General features: G+C 37.1%; 1 protein-coding gene across 7 annotated transcripts in view; it reads left to right on the plus strand.

Moving 5' to 3' along the window:
* LOC118443240 (latrophilin Cirl) overlaps positions 1-21,627 on the plus strand; it is a 265,059-nt gene that overhangs the window by 59,299 nt on the left and 184,133 nt on the right. For 4 of the 7 annotated variants that reach the window (XM_085659302.1, XM_035869902.2, XM_085659303.1 and 1 more), the window contains exon 1: positions 7,362-8,402. The gene's annotated coding sequence lies outside the window, so the exon portion shown is untranslated. Of the gene's footprint in view, positions 1-2,832; positions 2,861-7,361; positions 8,403-21,627 lie in introns of those variants that run through there. The other 3 variants (XM_035869905.2, XM_085659306.1, XM_035869906.2) reach the window with 3 other exon arrangements.

Raw genomic sequence — 21,627 nt, forward strand, 5'->3', positions numbered from 1 at the left:
TATGCTATATATATATATATATATATATATATATATATATATATAAATACATATATAGAAGCTATCGAGGCAAAAATGCACACAATGGCTACCAAAGTGGTTTGGAGAAGTGGCGCGAAAAAGAAGGTAAACTTATTGTTAGTCGGTCGCGAAAGTATCGCGCGTCGGTTGCATTCTTCGCGCGAATCGAGCGAATAAATCGATCGAACGACGTAGGATCGAGACTGAATACGGTGATGCGAAAAAGAGACAGAGAGGGAGAGAGAGAGAGAGAGAGAGTGAGTGGGGGGAAAAAGGGGCTCAAGAGGATAAGGGAAAAAGGAGAAGAACGGAAAGTTTATCGCACTATCGTCGAACATTCGCTCTCTGGTACCAATTCATTCGCGTGTAATTTCACGGCTAAATCGCGGAAGTTATGGCAACGAGGTATGCGATACAAGCTATAAACGAAGGTCGACCGAGCGTGAACACGTATATATAGAAAGATAGAAAGAGAGAGAGAGAGAGAGAAAGAGAAAGAAAAGGAGAGAAAGAGAGACAGAGAATGTGAATAACGTCAACCAGGACGAAGGAAAGGAACGAAGGGACGATCCGTCCACCGGTTCGTCCAGCAAACTTTTGCTTTTCTCTTCTTTTATTTTCTTCTCTTTTCTTCGCTCGACTCAGGCCATGGCTCCGCTTGAAAAACAAACAGTTAAAACTAGGTGGTCCCTCATTAAGTTAGCACCACTCTTGTGCCTCGATCTCCCTGCCGGTTACCCCCTAGGGGGCTCCCCCAAAAAGGCCCACTTCTTTCTTTCTTTCTTTCTTTCTTTCTTTCTTTCTTTCTTTCATCCTTTCTTTCTTTCTTTCTGTTTTTCTTTTTCTTTCTTTCTTTCTTTCTTTCTTTCTTTCGTTCTCTCTTTTCCCTTCACCCTCGCCATACGAATTCGAAACGTCCCGATGGTAGAGACTCGAGTGAGACGTTACCTACGCAAAATGAATTCGTTCGATACACACGCGTCAACGTGTGCAACCAGCATGAACCTTCCGTTCCTTGTAGTAGCGAAGGTATATGGTAATATTTTAGATAGTTCGATGAAGCATTGTGTGCCGTAAAAAGGAAAAAAAAAAAAGAAAAAAAAAAGAAGAAAAAAAGAGACAAAAGATCAATAAGTCCCGAGATAATTTCTATAGGTATAATTATGAAATGAATTTGATTTATTTTCCGTAATTTTATTACCCGTTCATCCTATAGTTTTACGTCTAACATTTCGTATATGTTATCCAATGAAGACAACCTTTAACCGAGACAATAATATCAGTCTAAAGCATTTAATACGATCGCTTTGCTACGTACTAGAATTTGCCAGCGCATATTGAATAGGACGATATTCTAATTGTACCCCGGCCGAGGCATTTGCCAACGCGTGAACGTTCTTCGCCGATCGGTGTTGCAGTTCCCTTCGATAAAATTTTCTCCCTCCCTCTATCTCTTCATTTCTCTCTCTCTCTCTCTCCCTCTCTCTCTCTCTCTCTCTCTCTCTCTTTCTCTGTCTCTATGTCTCTTTCTCTCTCTCTCTCTCTCTCTCACGTGCGCACTCTTTGAATTACATACACAGACATACACATACATTCTTTGTCTCGTCCCTTGTGTAAAGGTCGCTTTACTCGAATCTCTAAATACTAGTTGTAGATATAACGCGTTACCACGTACATACGTATGTACGTGCGTACTCCGTTAACCCGGTATCACCGTAAGGAAAACGGCCGATAATGGGATTATATGGAGAGAATGGATTAGTGAAATCCCTCGAATGCAAAACCTTACGATAATCGGCTACGACCTAGCTATGTACATCGTTGAAAATCGGTAGTACCAACTCGTGATATTCGTACTCGGGAATATCTCCTGAACAATCGACTCGAGGTAAATGTCGATGAACATTTCGTTACTCGTCTTTACTTTATCAAAACTAACGACACGAGTTGCATTATGTTCGTTCTACCGATACTTGCCTATCGAAATTATATGATCTTTAAATCGTAATGAAAATGTCACGCTCGATTTTTCATCCACCTTTTTATAATTGAATTTCATTGTTTTTATTGATTGATAAATATATGCATAACGTTTGATAAAGAAACTATACGTGGAATCGTATATAGGGTCGCTATTTAACACATTCAACTTAGCGTGACTTGACGATGAGTCAGAAGCTATATTTCCGAGAAGCAACTTAATTTACCCATGGGTCATACTATATCTTGACGTTTTTGTCTACATTTATAGGAAATTGTTATGTTTTATTTAGTAATTTTGAATTTATATTCGTATTATTACTCGTTATATACATGTTCCGGTCTATTCCGCTTATAATTGAATTTCATTGTTCTCGTTGATTAATAAATAGATAAATATAATACATACTCATAGATCGAGAAAATGATAGCTTCATAATATAATAATAACAATGACGATAATAACTAGTATATTCGTCGAAATCTAAATAGAACTAAATCTCTGTTGAGGGAAAAATATTTCCATATTTGATTATACTGAATTACTGAAATTACAACAATTATAACACATAAATGCAGTTCATTTGATAGCATAGAATGATCCTATAAAACAAGTAGGATTATATTTTTGGTCTCGAGCCGTTATTGGTCTCTTCTCGTTATACGTTCTTGAACGAGTTTTAAAGATTCGATCTCTCCTCATCGAACGTCGGCCTTAATGCGAGTCGAACGACGAATGAACGAGACACGTACACATATAAATGTTTAAAAACTTGAATCGTTTCTCGTGTCAGGTTTTTGGCATCTCATTCTTTTCTTTTTCTGTTGCAGATAATCGGTAAAGGTGTGGAAAGATTACGTGAGTATTAAGAACTATATATATATATATATATATTTTTTTTTTTTACGTTTCTTATAAACAGAAATAGATTAACAACCTTGTTAATCTTTTCTTTTTCACACTCTCGTACACCTTTCCATTCTCATATTTAACTTGTTTAATTTCTACCCCAATAACGGAAGCTTTCATGAAGTATTTGTGAAACGTCCAGGTGCACATAAAAATTTATATATATGTATATATATACATATATACATATATATGTATGTGTATTATATTTGTATATATATATATATATATATATATATATATATATATATATACCTATCTACGCGCAATTCCGACGAGAAACAAAGAAAATTCTTTCCCACGCGTGTACTTACGTATGTACGTACTTTACGTACGTACCATTCGGTGTAACCGACTCGTACAATACATAGTCTTTTTCATTCTTTTCTAATTTTATTAAGACGATGAAAAAGAAAAGAATGACTAACGATTCGACAAAGCACCTGTCCCTATTCTTTCTAACATATTACGGAATGTAATGTACTACATCAAAGATTACAATTTTATTTCAAATGGTAGTACAAGTTACGGTCCCCGTTTGTTTCGAATAATTGAGTGTGCATAATTGTCCGTTTACGAGAGTCGCCAATCTATCGTACGATCGACAAGCGTGTAAAGCGAGAAACGATAAATGAAAATTCATCGAAGTAACGTTCTCACGATACACGCGATCGGTGTATATCGGTTTCGCTTATAAAACACGCATAGTCACGTACTCAGATTCAACGATATCTATCTGATATAGAATAACGATTTGAGACTCGCGATCAAATAGCGAAACGGTTACATTTCTTGCTTGTCCTTGATGTTTTTATTTATAATATCGAAAAAAAAATAAAAAATAAAAAAAGAAGCAAAATATTGGAAATATTGCAACGTTTATAATAGATCTTTGATCATTGTCATAGTTAGACAGAATATTAGTATTAGATTATAATATCGTTGAATTTAAAAATGTCCGCTTATTAAAGAAGCTAATATCGGATGCTAGTATAGAATCTTTGATGAAAAGAAATTGAGAATAGGAAAGAAGATGAGGGCCAATATGCAAAAGGAATAAAAGGGCGTCGAAGAGGATCGCTCTATTACCTTGCTTGGTCCCTTCAAGTTGTCGTTTTCTCGTCGCTCGGATGAACCGTGAAATAGTCAATGGCGAGTAAGGGTTCACGAAGGTTAAAAAGAATGCGGATACCGACCGACAATGGGCCACCTATCTCCTTCTTCTTTCTCCTTCTTCTCTTTCTCTTTCTTTTTATCCTCTTCACTGAAGACTCGCTAGCTCGTTTCTCGCTCCTTGTTTCTACTTCCTCTTACAATCTACATTGGTACCGCCAAAGGCGATATTAACTGACTTTTGCGATCGTAAAAAGACGAAAGCTACCTGGTTCTTCTCGTTAGCCCGAAAATAAGGAGTCAATTATGAAACGGGAAGGATTCTCACGATCTAGAAAGACCACTTTTTACACATTAATTACAACGAAATGGTATGCAATCTCTTGGCGATACGATGCAATGCCAAACGGTGTTGCATTCTAATTTTCGATGGGAGTAATTGCATCCCATTCCGAGTTCGTTCTTTCTCCCTGGCGTGGTCGAACATGGTCGAAAACGTGTCTTTCGGGTAGGTACGTAACGCGTCTGCCAAAAGGGCTGCACGAAAGGAGTGATCACGCGATCGAGAGGTGAAAATGAAAGATTTCGAAAGAATCCAATGAAAGAAACAAGCGGCGTGCATAATTGTACGAAGAACGAGAGAGTGAAAATGGAAATGGCGTAGATATCAGGTCTCCTTTTAACTGGTTCGTTGAAGCGAGACAAACGGCACGATTCTTTCTTTTTTTTTTTTCCTTTCTTTTCTTTTTTCGTTTTGTCGTTTGTTTCTTTTGTATGCACTTTACAGATTTCTAGAGTACCATTTTTTTCTCTTTTTTTATTTTTTCTTTTTATTTTTTTTTTTTTTTTCAAGGAGAATCGAAATAATGAAATAACCGGTGAATCGGTGGACAGATTATAAAAACGATCCTTTGTAGAAGAAATTTCCTTTTTGGTATTTATGAAGTTTTAGGATTAGTAAAGCAAGGGGTGAAACTCTTAGTCCTTCCTTCTTACCCTTAGCTCAACTCAGGGAGTCCGTCGGTCTCGCGGCTCTTTTGTAAACGCGTTCATGGAGATCGTACATCGTAGAAGTACGATCGCGATCTTGGTTGTTTATGCGATACCCCCAAGATAGGGGTGACTCCTTTGTCCCAAGGTGGTTTTCGCTTTTACCGGTAAATACAGACGAATAAATTTCTACGGCGCGATAAATCTCGTCTCGCGTACGCCTTTCACCTAAGACCGCTTTATTACTCTTCGATTCAACTTTCGTCTACGGATCAACGAGAAGAGAAAATAAAATAATAATGCCTGAGCATTGTTTGATAAGTCAAATAAGACCATTTATTGAAGTAGGATTCGTGGTTGTCTATTTAAAAGAAACAAAAAAAGAAAGAAAGAAAGAAAGAAAGAAAGAAAGAAAGAAAGAAAGAAAAAAGCAATTTACTAACTTTCGAGTACAGGAAAACAGTGAAAGAGAGAGAGAGAGAGAGAGAGAGAGGGATGGAGAGGGAGAGAGAAAGGAGAGGTAGCAATATGTGGTATAGATCGAGTCCATAATAGTAGAACATTTAGCTTGACCGGTACAGCTTTGGTCTTACCGAGTCAGGAAGGACTAGCCCGGACTAGTCCTGGGATCGACGAAGCGTCGTCGGCTTATCCGTCGCGCACGGGTTATTTAGCGTTCAGGCGTCGGCTAGAACGGACGAGGCTCGTTCGTGCTCGGCAATCGAGTCTAGCGATAGACCGAAAACGGATTACTGAGAGAGATAAATCGGGTGATACGCTCCTCGATGTAACGTTTCCGTTCTATCCGTAGGTAGAAACGAGCGATACCCGCTCTAGAAACGCTCTAGAAACGAAGGAAAGAGATAGGACGAAGAAACAAGAAACAGAGAGTGAGAGAGAGAGAGAGAGAGAGAGAGAGAGAGAATGAATATGTTTATTAGATCCAGTTAATTTAAAGAGCAAATGAATAATGAAAGGATGATAAATAATGCAAGTGAATGCAGATAGTGTTATAAAATTAAAAAAAAAGAAAAAAGAAAAAAAAAAGGAGGACAAAAATTATCTATTTAACTTAGAAATTAGATTGCGTGTGAAAAGTTGCCTTTTAACAACAATAATAATTAATTGAGAACAAGAAAAGAACAGGTACGTTTTAGCTTCGTCGTTGAAAATGTTCAGAAACGAAATGAGAGGATGGAGAAAAGAGGAAGACGAGAAAGAAGAAGAAAGAGGAATTTCTTAAATTACTTCCTTATCTCTACCGTCAGTAGCACCTCGAAAAGACGATCTCTTCTCTTCGTAAATTAAGACAAAATTGATTTAAGCGATTTACCGTAGCCGCGCGCGCAAGTCGGACGTCGTCGTTGTCGTCGTTGTCGTTACCGTTGCCGTCGTCTTCGTCTTCGTTGTCGTTGTCGTCGTCGTCGTCGTCGTTGTCGTCTTCATAGCCGTCCGACAGTGGAAGAGAAGATAATGGTTAAATCCGGGATCTACGGGTGGTGAAATCTCCGAAAGCGAAAAATTTCCAACGTTTCTCACCGAGTGATTTTTCTCTCCGACTCTTCACACTGAGTCAATCGTGGCTGAACATTTAGTGCAGGGACGCGACCGATTAATTCGTGAAAACGTTCTTCTTGTCATTGCCCGATCGAACCATTAGGACACCCTTTCGGACATTCCCGTCTAACGGTTTGCCTTTTGTTTATATAGAGATGCTAGGAAAAAAGAAAGGATAAGGACAGAAAAAGATAGAGAGAGAGAGAGAGAGAGAGAGAGAGAGAGAGAGAGAGAGAGAGAGAACTAGAGTGGTTACAAATAAGATAAAAAATGAAATAAAAGTTAAATATATATATATATATATATATATATTTCACTTTTATATATATATTTATATATATTATATTTATTATATCATATTTATTATATTACACACACATATATATATATATTATTATTATTAGTATTATTTTATTTATATTATTAGTATTATTACATAAATATATATGTATGTATTTATACAATAAAACTAACTCTACAAACAAAGACAGAGACAGAAAGAGGAGAGAGAGAAAGAGAGATAGAGAAAGAGAGAGAGAGAGAGAGGAGAAATATAGTCAGACAGGCAAGAGAAAGAGAGAAAGAGGCAGTGATAGAGAGTCTGGAGAGCGTAGTTGTACGGAGGGTTAAGCGTGTTCAGTCGGGTTTTGCGAATAAGTGGTGGGGAGCGAGTGAGAGCGAGTGTGTACGAAAGAGCGAGAGCAAGAGCGAGAACGAGCGAGCGTAGTGGGGATAAGGGCTCGGAGGTGGGGCGTCAGGACAGGTCAGTGGTGGGGGCCGACGCTCTCTCGTCCCCTTTCGCCGCTCAGTTTCTCCGGCGACGTCGTTGGGAGCGGATCGTCCGTTTCCGAGTGTTCTCTCTCAGTTTTTTTTTCCACGATTCCTTCGCGCGTTGTCTTCGTTAGTCGCCGCGTCCTCCAAAGGGGGGAGAGGAGGAGGAGGACCAAGGGTGATCCTCCGCGTGTCGTCTGTGGCAACGTAAATTAAGAATTCGTGGAAGAGGATATTGTGAGTTTAAGATAGTTCTCTTTAATTCGTTGAACTCGTTCGTTCGTTCGTTCGTTCGTTCGTTCGTTCGTTCGTTCGTTCATTCGCTCTTTCGCTTTTGCTCTCGTATATTAAGTGCGTCGAGTGCGTCATGGAAACTCGCGATAATCGGGATAAGCGTGTACCGTGACACGATCGATTGGATAGATAAAATTCAAAAGGTGAAGATAAAGATTATTATTAATAAGTAAATCATAATGATTTATGTAATATAAAAGTGTTTCGAAAGGAGGAACGGATACCACGAATTTTTCTTAATTTTTGGTGCTATCGCGCAGAGTGAGATAGTTTTAACGGTGCTTTTATAAACAGACGAATAGAAAAGAATAGTGAATGAACTAACGTGAATAACATTCAGGGATAAAGTTTAAAGGATTCAATTCGACGTTATATCCAAGGGGGATATTTGGGATAATATATTTGACGCTGATATTGTGGAGATTTCGAAAGGGGCCGATCGAGAGTGATAACGTAGCCGACGGGAGGTGTGCGTTTGTCCGTGAAGAGGCTTGGATCTCTTTTTTTTTTTTTGAGATCCAGTCGTTGGATCATTTCATTTACAGTTTTATTATCAACGAGATCGACCCAGTGGACCCTGTACGAGACCTGTGGATTGATAGATCTTACAATTAGTGTTGTTTTTTCATGTGACAGTGACCATTTTCCCTATGTTCTTCTTCGCATATACATATATATACATACATATATACATATATACATATTTATAGATATATGTATACGCTGTGAGATGTGCCACGAGTTCCCACTCTTCGTTTTCTTCCTCGTAAGTAATCCTATCCTTCATCTTCAATTACAACGATAGTGATAAACGAATAAAAATCGCAATTTGCAATTATGGCAAAGCGACGATTACTTCGAGATATGTGTTTTGTGTTAAATACCGTGGGTTCGTTTAAAAATATAATGAGAGATTAAATTTTCGAAGCGAATATCGTGAGGAAAGTTACGTGAGCTTTTTGTGAATTTGTTATTGAATTTATTTGAATAATAGTGAAATAAACAAGTCAAGATATCACGAATCACATTATCTTTTATAATATCAATATTTTTCGTTGTAATCTTTATCGATGATATAAAAAAAGTTTGCTCGTGTTTTCTACGTTAGACGTATACCGACGGATTATATCTAGTACATATATAATTATCGACACGGCAGAGAAAAGAGAGAGAGAGAGAGAGAGAGAGAGAGAGAGCAAGAGAGAAAAAAAAAAGAAAATTTTTCTTCTCCCATTTGGAAACGGCGCCGCGAGTGATTCATTTCTATCAATATTGAAACGCGCTAGAGCGATTAGAGCGTATATCGCGCGTCGCAACATCGATACGCCTCGGGCTTTCTCTTTACTTTAATCGTCATTCTCGAATACGAGAGCGCTTTGTTTCCTACCGACAGTTTTTATCCGATCTACATATGTACATATAATCGATTACCTTACCCTGGGAAAAGAGTTTAATCAACGAGATCGAGGATCAAAGTATAACGGTCGGAAACTTTGAAGTTTCCTTTTATTCGTCAATTTTTAATTTTCTTCTCTTTTCTTTTCTTTTCTTTTCTTTTCTTTTCTTTTCTTTTCTTTCCTTTTTCTATTCTTTTCTATTGTTCTCCTTCATTTTGTTTTATTTTCTTTTACGATACGTCAATTTGAATAGAAATATTTGATAACGCGAATTCGAGAAGAGAGAGCGCAGCAATACGTGCTCCTTCGAATTGGGCCGATCGCACGTCATCGATCGCAAAGTCGTTTTGTGGCCTTCGAAGCGTCGGCCGGCAACTCCCGAACGCCCTTGCGTAACGCAAAGAGAATTCTTGAGTGAACGTCGAATCGTTCCTGACCCACGATACTATCAACGAAGAAAACTATGTTACACGGCAACTAGACTACCTTTCAATTGATACTAATTTCGATATCTCGAGAACGAAGAGAAAAAGTCATCGCTTATGCGATCAACGATAATAGAGTTGTTTGATTGGCATGATAATTGCTCTTGCATTCTTAACGATTCTCTTATACCTATAAAATTATGAAAGAAATAGTAGATACCATATTCGTTACCTGTACTCGTAATATCAATTCTACGTTGTAGAATTTGTATTATTCAATCTCTATATAAGAATTTACGGCTTTGTACGTTGACGTTCGTTAAGATCAAAATCAACGAGTACAATGAATATCGTCGAATTAGAATCTCAACGACATCAACCATCCTCTTTACGTATTATATTCGAATTAACCGAGCGGCGACTACCTCTACCTGTGCCTGTCGCTTTGATTTCTATGGATTCGAGAGAGCAATTTTCCGTACGCTGACCCCTTTCATTCGTGGATAATCATTTGGGTGACGTTGCTTTTTTCAATGTTTCTTTTTCATTCATTTCGTTTCATATTCTTCGTTTACTTCGTTTTATGATTATTAATTCTTTATGAAACGTCGTTCGAACTTTAATTTTTAAATGTTTGATGAACGACTTATATTTCTTATTTTAAGCTTATGCTACGCTCTTTTAAACGGACCTGAGGAAATATGATTTTGCGATTGGATTTTACGAAATAGAACGAAAAATATATGCGATTAGAGAAAACGTCGATGAAACGTTCCTAACTAGTACGAAACGAATTTTGTAGGAAAATTATAAAACGGAAGTGGAACGGTCCAACGAGCATATTTTCAACCTTTATATCGCGTAGTTGAGTTTCTTCGAATATTAACCCGTATTCGAATCGTGAAAGCGGACTGCTTCAGAGACCTGTTCAAAAAAAGAAAATAAACAAATAAATAAATAAATATGCGAAATAGTGCTTTATTCGTATGCAAATTTCACGATGAATTGTACGGTGAATAACGTTTAATGTGACCAATATACAAATACGTATATGTGCTTTATATAGCTGTTCGTATATACGGGGTGTAACAAAACTATACCCCGTAAAACTTTGGAAATGGATTTTTCGTATGTAGGAAAGAAGAAGAAGAAGAAGAAGAAGAAGAAGAAGAAGAAGAAGAAGAAGAAGAAGAAGAAGAAGAAAAAAGAAATAATTTTTATCAACATAAATTCGGAAATGTTTAATTTTTTAATTTTTAAACTTTCAAGTATAATCTTAGACTAGTCCAATTATATTTATTTATTTGAATTATAATATATTCCGTTGACATTTCCTTACATGAAATATATAAAACGCTCATCTTCTGCTTGAATACAAGTCTCAGCTCGTCGTCTCATTGAGTTCCCGAACACGCTTCAAAATTCCTGGCTTTGAAGCTTGTTAGATGTTGTTGGAGTTTTACGTATTGTATTATTCATTCTACTATGTTGCTTGAAATGTAAGTTTCATTCAAATGAATGCATTCGCATCAATGCATTTCGTTTATCGTTTGATGAATGTCAATGTACTAAGATCATACTTAGAAGTCTTATAACTCAGAAATTAAGTATTTTCGAATTCATGTTGAAAGATTTTTTTTTCTCTTTCTCTCTACATATGAATAATCCATTATTGAATATATATATATATATATATATATATATATATATATACATTTTAGAGAATTATTTAGGATTATTTATTCATGTTATTTTGAAGGGCAGTTAAAAAGCTAATAAAATTGATAAATGATATATAAACTTTCTTTGTAGAGAAAATACAGAAGCTTGTGGGAAGGCCAAAAATGAATGTATTTGACATGTGGGAATATTGTTTTTCCATTACCATTTAATTTATTGTCGATGGATTCCCGATTCTGGTTTTTACACCTTCGCGAAAGATCCTTATGAAACATGCAGAGGACATCCTCGATGAAAAAGTTGAAAAACGGGTGCAGGTGGCAAAGATATACGACGAAACTGGAAATACCTGGATCTTTTCGGGTGATCGTATTTCTTGATGAACGAGTATCCGCCCTGTGTTTGTGAGCTTCCATCCCCGCCTTTCCGTTAATACCGATCTCCTGTCCGACTTATTTATTCTACTGCTACGCTAACGTATCGTATCTCGCTAACGCTTCGATCGGCACCTTTTAAATATTCAAGGGTGGCTCTACGAAAGATCGACCCTTCAAAAATGAAACGATATATTTCGATACGTCGAGAGATTCAAACGAATCCACTATGTTATGTAACAAGTTCGTTTGGATTTTGTCTATTTTTTCTTTTTCCTCCTTTTTTCATTTTTTTATTTTTTCATTTCTTTTTTTTTTTTCGTTTGCAAAAACGAAAGCTATTATATCTACGAAGAAAAAAATGTCTAATCAATGGCTTAATTTTTTAAACGTTCTTTCAACAATAAATTTATCTTAGAGTCATACATCGAAATTAGAAATGTAGATACATATTATATATGAATCATATTTTGGACGGCAACGATTTCCGTGATCTGTTTATAGAGTGGAAAGTTTTGAAATAATCTTCTTGCAAATGTGTGTGCATCATTGGCAATTCAAACTTATTGTCGCACGATAGTTTCCATAGTGAGAAATTTTCGAGAAAGTAATTTAACGTGAAACACGCGCACGCGTGTGTGTGTGTGTGTGAGAGAGAGAGAGAGAGAGAGTCGCTCTTCTAAAACGCGTCGCGCAATGCATCTGCGTACACAATGACAAGAGAGAGACAGATATACATATAAATCTATATATATATATGTATATATATATATAAATATATATATATAAAGAGGGTAGGAGGAGGGAGGGGGGAGTAATAGAGAACGAAGGTGTCTTTTATATACAATGAGAAAAGAAAAGAAGAGGCCGCAAATGGTAGGATGAACGTAGGCGGCGTATGGCTTATTTGCAAAGTTACGGTGTCCACTTTTATGGACGAGAGACCCACCTCTGTGTACGGAACGTTTCGTAGTTGCTATGAAAGCATACCGTGCGTGTACGGACGCACTTATGCAGTAACGACAATAACATTGGCAACTGCAACAGTACTATATAGTCAGAACTATGACTACGAGACTTGGACTACCTAGGAAAGAGCAAATAACTACTACGCCCGTCTAATTAGAAACGCGAGACTGTCCTCGCGAACGGAACCTATGCGGATGTATTAAGGTTGCCGCGTTCTGGTTTGTACTTTGCTGTGGCACGGCACGGCACAGCAACACATTTTATATTCCTTTCCTTTCTTTCTTACAGGCTAATTCACACTTGTCGTGTTTCATGTTTGTATATGTGCATATGTGTATGTGTTACATCGTGTGCAACGAGTGCACAGAGGATACAAACCATCTCTACCTAACTACTGTACGAGAAGGCATACACAACGGTGTGGAACGGCATGTACAACGCGGAAAATAAAACGTTCGTGCCGTGAGTCGATGACAAATGCTGGTCGACGCTATCGTGCAACCCGAACCAACCGTGTCTCGTATTTTTATCGAAGCAATATGCCACAACGAGAGCCACTCCGTACGCTTCTCTCTCTCTCTCTCTCTCTTTCTCTCTCCCTCTTTCTCTTTCTCTTTCTCTCTCTCTCTCTCTCTCTCTCTCTCTCTCTCTCTCTCTCTCTCTCTCTCTCTCTCTCTCTCTCTCTCTCTCGCTCCACTCCCATTTCTCTCTCACTCATTCATTGGTATCTTTTTTCCTTCTCAAAATGAATATTCCTTAACAGCTAAATGCAAATAATAAAAGGAAATTTTGAAATAGCTATGTGTGACAATAAAATGCCTCTGTATGCTCTTTGTAAAATTGTTAAAACAATGACTGATCATTTTACGGAAGATGCACGGAAGTTGAAGATGAATGAAGGTATTTAAATGGAGAATGACGTAGGCGTTATGTGTTAATTAATATGAATCATCAACGTAAGCGGTGATAAAGTGCGATAAGAACAAAAGAAAGAAAGGGAGAGAGAGAGAGGTGGGGGGGGGGGAAAGAAAAGTCGCAAATACTTTCCTTTTTACGGATCTTACTTAATCTTCTCGTACGAAAGAGAATGAGAAATATTAAATCTTACGGTGAATCACGCGGAAAGCATCTTCGAGTTCGATAGACAATTTCTAGGTGCGGCCGATAATTCTTGCGTTTGCGCCAACATTTTCTTCCTCGTAAACGCATATACTCACTTCCTACGTCCTCTTTTCTAATCATAGCAAATACTCGAACAATTCGTAATATCTAAGACTAGCTTTTCTTGATTGTCCTTCTGCTTTTCTACGAATTCGAACGTCGTCACGCAACTTCTTACACATAAATGGTATATACAGGAATTTTTTTTTTCTTTTTTCTTTCTTTTTGAATTGTTATTAGACCAAAAAAGCTGAACTTCGACAAACTTATTTCGTCTTACCTATCGACATGTGTTCGAATTCTCTGGTCTGTAATATGCATTTGATGCGAAAAAGTTGTACTTGCATTTGATTGCGATATTATCGCAGAGTACAAAAAAATGTCGTATAATTCGTAAGGGCAGATGCGATATATATACATATATATATATATATTTTTTTTTTATTTTTTTATTTTTTTTTTTTTTTTAATGACAATGACATCAACAATTTATTCGTTATAAGTGCATCAGAATATTAATTGTATATGATTATTAAATTTCTTTGATTAGTTTCATCCTGCAATCCAACTTTTACTTACTATCGCCTATCGAAATTTCGTATTGAACGACGATTCAAATGGGCGAGTTCGATCTTAAAGATGATTCTCTTGTCTCGTTTTATCGTGTACGCGTGTACTATAATCGCGTGAAAGTCACGCAGACGTTTTTCCTAGGCGCAATTTGAGTGCAATTATTGGCAAGTCGTAATATTCCCAACCGCAACAGACGATTTATATGATTAATAGAGGCCGGTAGTCCTCGAGCAAGCTCGCTCGAGTCTTCCTTTCTTCTTTCGGTCGAGAAAGAAAGAGAGATGAGAGAGATGCATCGGACTTTGAGTATATACATACATACATCATACATACATATATACATACGTACATACATACCTGCGTAGCCATGATCCTACGCGAACATACATACATACGTACATACATACATACATACGAACGAACGAACGAAGGTTCTCGCTCGAGGTATGCTATTATCATAATTGCCACCAATAACGGCCCATGATTGGCGTACTTCACGCTTTCCTCATTCTTTTTTTCAGAAATTTTGCATCTTCCGTCGTTCCGCTCTTTCTTCCTCCGGCGTTCTTTCTTTTGTCTTTCTTCTCTGTTTCTCATACATCGACATATGGAATAAATAGTGTGTTACATAGTAAATGCCTAAAACTACAAATAATAAATATACAAATATTATATTACTATGGACATTCCATCAATTATATTATTCATTTCTATTTGATCATTTATAATTTAACATATATACAATATTAAATTATATTATATACTTTTCTAGTTTCATATATTTCTTATTTCTTATAGATATTAAAAACAACAGATCGTCTTCCTTTTTATTTTCATAATATGATCAATTCAGAGTGTTTTTTCGCCGATGGTAGAAGAAAATCTCGCGACTGTGGTCGCATGATAAAGAACCCGTAACAAGAGAGAAACACGAGCTGACGGTTTGGTAATGGATCCCAGCGAGTCGACGTAACATTCAATAACGAAGCCTGCCACGAAAGTATGACGCCCCATTGGACGGCGTTGCCTTCGAGCGAAATGAAAACGAAACTTCGCCTCGTTTTTCCTCCTCTCTCTCTCTCTCTCTCTTTCTCTTCTCTCTCACTCTCTCACTCTCTCTCTTCCCTTTTTTTCTTTCTTTGAGCTCACACGCGAGTCGATGCATGTACGCTTAACACGTTCGGTGTCCTTTGATGTCCGTCCATGAAGCCGCAAGGTGAACTTCAAATTCAAATCACAGATAGTTAAACGAATTCACGATTTATATTTAAAACAGACCGTCTTTGATAAAATCAGTCATGTCAGTTATTTTGAACAAAAATCTATTCCATATAATATTTGTTATTTTATTTTTATATTCTTAACACACACACACACACATATGCACACATATTGTATTCATTTTATGTATGTCATCATACTTATAAATCATCGAACAATAAACATGTTCTAAATAATTTGAAAAGAATGGAACAGTGAAGGAACTATAATGGGAAGATTTTATCAAAGAGTCAAGACGGACGAAAAGCGAGACAATACAAATAAAAGACACCCTTTTGGCTTGACTATGATTCTCTTGATAGTGTTGAGTAGTGGACGAACGATAAAGTGGAAGCGTCCAGGTAAATGCCTTGTCAGCGTTAGTATGTGGCGACGCCAATGGTGTCATTGTCGTCGTAGTCGTAGTCGTAGTCGTAGTCGTAGTCGTAGTCGTAGTAGTCGTCGTCATCGTCGTCGTCGTCGTCGTCGTCGTTGGGTACAATCGATACGGGATAAGTACGGCGCGCATCGCCACTATACCGCACTCGACTTCCTGCTTCCGGTTCCGCCACCGGCATCCACTTACAATACCGCCGACTCCCTTTCGAACTTGCCTTCCAGCGTTGCTCTCGAAAGGGTCACTCATACAATCGACTCTGTTCGTGCGATGAAGCGACTACTCGACATTGTTATCTATCGAGAAATACTTCCTAAACGATTACCATCTTTTATGAGATCGTCATTTCTTCATCGATAAACAAATAAATTAGCGAAGAAACGAAGAACATTTTTATTTCTTCTTGCACGATTTATTTTTTTGCTATACATAATTATTTCTTTTTTTTTTTCTTTCTTTTTCTTTTTTTTTCTTTTTTCTTTGCTTCTTCTTGTTTTTCCTTTTCTTTTTTTTTTATAATCAAGAAGAGATGTACAAGTATATATTTAGGTATATATCATTAACGTGTCATCGTAAATAAGACGATGATTAAAAATAAAGGATAAATCTCGTCTCTTTCTCTCTCTCTCTCTCTCTCTCTTCCTCTCTCTCTGTGTGTGTGTGTGTGAATGTAATTAGAAAAAGAATTTGAAACAAAAAATAGGGACGAGGTCGAACGAGAAAGTACTTCTTGATACTTTCGTACATCGAGTAAACCATTTAAGTCTCTTTCCTTTCAACGATAGCAACTACGGAACGCTAAACTCGATGCTTCAGTTTCACCTCGAATCTTTGACATTAAGGTGAACCTAGATTTGCTAAGTTTGGAGAGACTGTACATTGAACGCGGATAACTGCATCGCTTTGAAACGAAAAAGGAACAAGGTGATTGCGTACGGAAGCCGTTACCTTAGCAAAGCGTTCCGTTAATGATCGTGAATGGAGAAAATGAAATGTATCATGTTTTAATGCTCATGATATATACTTGGAAATCTACGATATCTGATCTCAAAGAACCGTACACTCGATAGAAGCCAATTAGTTTTGCAATAATTTTTTTTTCGTAATCCCTTCTTGTTCCTGCGTAACTGAAAACGTTCTTCTCACGGCAACCACCTGTACGTAATATTCTAGAAAAGTTTTCATTCGTTGGTGAACAAAGTGGGACAAAGTGTCTAAACGAAATTTCACGCTTAAGTAAAGGATCGAATGTAAAAGTGTTGAAATTATGACGATATTTAATAGTAAAAATTCTTTTATCATGATGTTTCGATTCACGTGTACACGAGTCTTTCTTGAAAGGGAGAAACAGAGAGAGAGAAACAGAGTGAGAGAGAAAGAGGGTGAATCGTCGCGAGCAACATTATTTATATGGGGTTTGCGCTCACTTCTATCGGGCCGCGCTTTTAATGTTAAGCCGACCTTATCTTTTGCGCGATTTAAGGGTACACGGTAGGAGGGAGGAGGAAACGGGAGTCGTAACTGCGCGTAATCACGCAGCGCTCGTACGAGTCTTTCCCTTTCGTTTTCCCTCTTTTTTACTCCTCCTCCCCCTTTTTCTTCTTCTTCCTTTTCTTTTCCTTCTCTTCTCTTGTCCCTTTTTAGCTTTGGAATCCACTGAAATGCCCACTTTTTCCCTGTGCTCGACTCTAAAATTTATCCCGCTTTTCAACCGGTGAATTCTAAACGAAGCTGAAACGTTAGACGGGCATGGCCTCGGCGCTCAGAATTGGCCTTTCGCTCCTCGTAAAACCTTTTTCACGTCCCGCTTCACGTGCAATTCGCATTTACACCGAACGTCACGCTGCTTGAAAAAGTACGACTTTTGTTTCGACTAAAGCTTGCCAACTCTGTATATCTGTCTTTCTGTTTTTAGATATTATAAGGAATCATTGAGGCTTTCACTTTTAATTCAATGCACCTTCGCAACTTTTCTTTAACGTTCGACAAGTGTCACTAAAAATTTGTCCTTTTCTTTTTCCTTTTTTTGTTTTTTTTTTATTTTCCTTTTATTTTTATCTTATTCAAGATTGCTATGGACTTTTCTCTCTCTCTCTCTTTCTCTCTCTCTCTCTCTCTCTCTCTTTTTATTTTTCTTATCAAGAACAATTTTTCCCGACCGAAAATGATGTTCACCGGATGACGCCGATTCCAAGTGCCGAAGCTCATGGTTGAAGTTGGTGTGGCTGCCTTGAAAGACCCAGGCGAATGCTCTCTACAGGGTAATTTTATTTAGATACGCCGCGTGCGCCACCGTACTCGTTACAGAGGGTAATAAAACGGCGCGGTCCGACCCCGTAGGCATACCGTCTGCACCATGTTTTCGACTAATTAACGTTGCTCGCCGCCACGGTGCTTCGTGCGCAGCTTTTAATATCGGTCCGTCTCTACTTCGCGAACGAACGTTCCTCCACCTCCTCACCCTTCGTGTCGTCGTCGACATCGTTTACTTTACCTTTTCTCTGTCCAACATCGCGTTAATCGTTGCTTTATTATCGTTTCGTGCTCGCCATTTCTTCTGTAACAGCTTATAAATCTGTTGATGTTTCTTACTAACCTCCTTTCGATTCGAAAATCGTCGTGTTAATGACGTGGATGATAATTAAAAAAAGAAACAAGAAATAAACAAAAAATAAAATAAAAAAAGAAAAGAAAAAATGAAAGATCGAAGAAAAGAAAAACGATCGAATTTATTTATTAATATTTTGATGTCATTTAATGATAAGTTTTTACGATGAAAAAAATGAAATGTCGCCGATGGAAAGAGATAAAATCGATTGCGATTGTTTCTCAATTTCATTTTCATTGAAATAAAGGTTGAAAGTAGAGATGAAAGATATTTCATGGATTTTAGAGAAATCCTTTTTTATTATCTTATCCTTCATCGGTCGTTCGTAGTTAGCCTTGAGAAATGGCAATTAACGATTGTTTATCTCTGAATTTTTTCCTTCTCCTTTCTATTTCTATTTTGAGGATAAGCGAGAACGACGTTGACGGAGTCCAGCTCGACGAGTCCATTATACAGAATGCCGCAACGTCCCGACGATAAACGAAGATTTATCGTCATAAACAAATGCACCGGGGCTACTTCTTCTCTCATTAAGCATCTGCTCGCGCTCGCGCGCGTGAGGCAATTTAAAATCGAAATAAATCCTATTTTATCGCCGGGCCGTGAACGCGATTATCTCGTCAGACTTGGAAGCCAGTACGTTTATTACGAGAAGCGCGTTATAAATATTTCGTTTTCTTATTCCTTCATTTCCTTCTTCTTTTTCTATCATTTACAAATGGCAAAATTTTTAAGCTCATTCGAAATTTCCACGAACTTCGACCCCCGAGAGATCGATCTCGAAAGAAAAAAAGAAGATTTATTTTGTTTCTATTTTTTCCTTGTCCTCCTTCTTGTTTCCTTTCGTTTTTTTATTTTTTTTTTATTTTTTTCTTTTTGTTTTTTTTTCTTTTCTTTCTTTTTGCTAATTTTACTTCTTAACATCTGACACTTTTCTATTTTATTCTTAGTATAATATACGTTCGTTGAATGAATCAGAGAGATATCCACTCTTAGTGCACATAATAAAGTCTACTTTAGTTCTCCATTCTATTCTCCTCTATTCTACTTTCGTCTCTTTCTTTTCTCAAAACCATCCTACGGAAGAGTTCTCAACGCGACGTCTTTCTTTTCCACGCCATTTTCCTTCGTAGGATCAACGAGCGGTAAAACGTAAGTGGGTAGCGACGGCGCCGAAGACGAAAGGCTTTTTCTCTGTTTGCGTCTTCTTTTATCATTGACGGCTACGAGGTACTGGATTTTCAATTACATTTTCTCTTTATTAAGATATTTAATCGATTCAGAGATATATCATAATCTCTAATGTACTGGAAAATCTAAATCAAACGATAAGGAAAAGAAAGAAAGAGAGAGAGAGAGAGAGCTTTAGTGTTTTATCATTAAATTATAATATATCTTTTATTATATTAACAACAAAATTAAAATAATATAATTCATAATTTCTAATACGATTAACTTAGTTAAAATTGACGAAGGACATTTTCTTAAATCTTTATTATCTTGTTGTTTCATTCGTTTCATCAACGTTCTAATATCATTATAATAATACCATTAAACTTTGATACAGTCCGATATAATCGTAATGCTTTCCATCTTCGTAATTAGGTTTGTATTTTGTAAGTACTCCGTTTTAAGGATCCATGATTCAAACCCCCCTTAGATAAATCTCTCTCTCTCTCTCTCTTTCTCTCTCTTTCTCTCAGTATTCCTCGTCCTTCCACCCCCATTACTGCCAATTTCGATCTTTCCTTTCTCCTCTTGCTACTCGAGTCCCATTCCTTCCTTTTCCAAGTTACCCTCGTCCAGGGGTTGAAACAGACTGGAAGTCAGAAGCCGTTCCAAATTCGCTTACCCAACCACCGTCGCTTTTAATCGTTATTGTCCTAATGTTACTATTATAACGCCACCCACGTTGTTCTCTCTTTCGGTGTTGTTATGGGTCTCTCGTACAGAGCAAGACTTCTCAACAAGGTTGAACCCTCCTATGCTCGAGTATGTACATATATATATATATATATATATATATATATATATATATATATATACGAACGGTAGGGAAGGAGAAAAGAGAATTGGGAGGATAAACCCGAATTTCACATTACACTTGCCAATTTTTAAAATTCGTTGGGTTTCAGAAAGATCACGCGCTGGCATTCTTGGCCTCGTTTTTCATTCTTTTTTTTTCTTTCTATTTTTTACTCATTGAACCTTTTAAATATATATTCATTCAGTATACGATACGTGTAATTCGATTTAAGAGGAGAAAGACAAAAAAAGAAATAAGTGCAATTTTACTTTTAGATGCGCTGTAAAACATATATAAAAAGTAACAAGAATTAACTTAACAAGTAACAAGAATTAACTTAACAAGTAACAGAATAGCAGATGAATTTAAACGTTCATACAAAATCAAGCCGACATTCTCTATCTGTGTTAATAATACTTGGAAATTGAAAAAAAGAATAGTCGGGGTAACTCCATTACGGGGTTGTATTGATTCTCACGATCGATTTACAATTAGATCGATATACTTCGAATCATTCGCGTACGTTTTCTTCGCGCGCTCTTTATTAATCCTCAATGAATAAAACATAAGATACCATATCGAGTCTCACGAAGTAAGTAACGATTGTTCGCGGATCGTTTGATATTCATGCGGTTTAGAGACTCGACGTCTCCCGATATCGAGCTACGATGTGACTTTTGTCACGGTGCAATCCGATCTCACGACGTTTATATGCGGCTTGACGAACGCGACGTCGAAGGGAAACATCGTACGTAACGCTTTCCTAGCTAGATGTCACGTTAATCCTCAAGGGAGCCCTTTCGCGCTCTTCTGGATCGTCTTATCTACGATCGCGTTTGAAGGGTATACCTATAGTACACACACGACCTACCTAGTACACATATATGTACACAGTGATCGACAACGAGTGTTATAAATGTTTTTTTAATATTAATTGCTTTTACATTTAATAGCATTTAACAGTTCTTAATGGAGAAACGAGATCGTAAATCAATTAATAAAATAAAAAAAGAAAAGTTTGTTATATGTCCTTGGATTAAAAGAAAAAAAAAAATGTAAATTATATCACATTTTTTAATAAGATTTATCAATAATTGATAATAAATTTATTTTGTTATTTA

Source organism: Vespa mandarinia, chromosome 9 (assembly GCF_050613455.1).
Source record: "Vespa mandarinia isolate Hongniang chromosome 9, ASM5061345v1, whole genome shotgun sequence".
In the NCBI taxonomy this organism is placed as follows: domain Eukaryota; kingdom Metazoa; phylum Arthropoda; class Insecta; order Hymenoptera; family Vespidae; genus Vespa; species Vespa mandarinia.